A 2216-nucleotide genomic window follows, 5' to 3' on the forward strand; every position below is an offset into this window, starting at 1 on the left:
TATATATATATATATATATATATATATATATATATATATATATATATATATATATATATATATATATAGATGTATATGCCTTAGGCAGACTTATAATATTTCATATTTATTATATAACCACTTTAGGTGCAGTAACACAGAAATGGGAGTGGACACATCGCACATCTTCCCGCTTCTTCCATTGTCAGTGAAAACCAAGCTCCTCAAAAATATTTGCAGGCCACCCTGTGGCGTTATTTATTTTGCCATTTATGTGGTTTTATTGCGTTTATAGTAGCGCACCAGCTCCACATGGTTTTACGTTGGAGTAACAGTGTTTATGAAGAGGGTAAGAGTGGGAGAAAGGTCTTCAGTTTTGTCCAAATCTGCCTCTGTGTGGGTGTGTATAGTCTGTGTTTGTGTATGTAATTGTGCGTTGTGCTGGCAAGACGCTCCAACGCCAAGGGAGTCCAAGTTGGCTGCTGTATTCCGCTGCATTCATAGGATACTTGAATAACACAAGCTTATCCTTAGCAAACAGATAAAACTGATGCTCTGAATGTTTTCTTACTGCTGGAGGTCATAAGACACTCATTTAGAGGCTTAAAGTAAAACACTCGGAACTGTACAGAGTACAGTAAAATCCATTGATATGAACCTTTTCCATCTATTAAAAGGTTTTACAGAAGCTCAAATTAATAAATTAATAAGTAAAGACAAAACAAGATGTGAAGACACCGAACTGACTGTGTGGAGTAGAGTTAGACGCTTTACTGGGTAAAGTAAGAGTCTGTCCAACTACAAAACGTGGGCGCATCGTATCCGGTGTAGACGAGACTTGAGCATGTGTTTCTTTACACATCTTATTAGGTGTGTGTGTGTGTCTGTGTGTGTGTGTGTGTGTGTATGTGTGTGTGTGTGTGTGTGTGTGTGTGTGTGTGTGTGTGACAGTGTGTATCTGCTGTGTTTCTGCAGGTGCTGGCCATATTGAGAAAGAGAAGACAAAGTCAAAAGCGAAGTTGGGGCGACAGGTACTTGGCAGCTCACAAGCCCAGTAATGTTGGTTAAATAGGTCTCCCCCCTCCACACACACACACACACACACACACACAAGACACACAACAGTCAGATGATGCAGTGAGGCGCACACACATGTGCATACATATGTGCACAGAAACATGTCGTGTCAAGTAAAAAAGATTCATGGAAACACGTGTCACACACGAAATGTCCACCAACATAAACCTGATTCTAACCTGAACCCAAAGACCAGGTCGTAACCTTCAAACGCGTTAATGTGTGAAGAGTGAACAGAACATCACACAGTGACAGGACACGTCTACTACAGGAGACACAGTCATCAAAAGACACGTGTGCACAGATTTATGAACCCCGACAATGACAATATGCTCTCACATGCAGACACATGCTCCTGCACGAGAAGAAAACACTCACACACACACACACACACACACACACACACACACACACAGCCTTACTACACACTCTTTGTCTGACTTTCACACATAGAGCAGCAGTGCTGTGGTTCAGAATGGAAATAGGAGGAAACAGACAAATTATCTGTCTCTCCTGGAATGCCTTGATGGAGACGAGCGGCGGCCAAACGCTGCGACTGGAGACTGTTATAGAATTCGTACCACCCGTGTTTTCTCTCTGCCCTCACACTCGAGGGGGTGGAGGGTGGAGGGGGGGTCGACATGCTAACTTTCTGAATGAAAACAGCTCTGTGTGTGTGTGTGTGTGTGTGTGTGTGTGTGTGTGTGTGTGTGTGTGTGTGTGTGCTAAGCAGCATGAAACATGGAGGCGCTCCATCATGCTTCTTTTTCTCTGTGTGCTGACTATGATAAATAGACCAGTCAGCCGTAACGCAGCAGAGTGCAGCAGACAGACACGGTGGTGAAGTGGCACAACTAATTCTCTGTAACATTTTCATAAATAAATAAATGCCTGCTTCACTGCTCTGTGTTTCCGAATTGAAAAGTGATTTACAGCCCAGTGATTGATTAACAGGTCTTAGGGAAGTACAGAAACACTAGAGCAGGAAGAGTGAAGCTCTAAAGCTGTCGCCCTAAAAAACACTGTGTGTGGGACAGTTAGTTGTTCTGTGTTTGGACCCGTTTGAGCATGAGAATACAAAATACAGCCATTTATCAAACATCAGAAATTCTCCATGCGTCTTCATGAAGCGCTCTAAATACTAAAGACAGTAGAAAATA

The sequence above is a fragment of the Anabas testudineus genome, chromosome 5 (genome assembly GCF_900324465.2).
Source record: "Anabas testudineus chromosome 5, fAnaTes1.2, whole genome shotgun sequence".
Taxonomy (NCBI): Eukaryota; Metazoa; Chordata; class Actinopteri; order Anabantiformes; family Anabantidae; genus Anabas; species Anabas testudineus.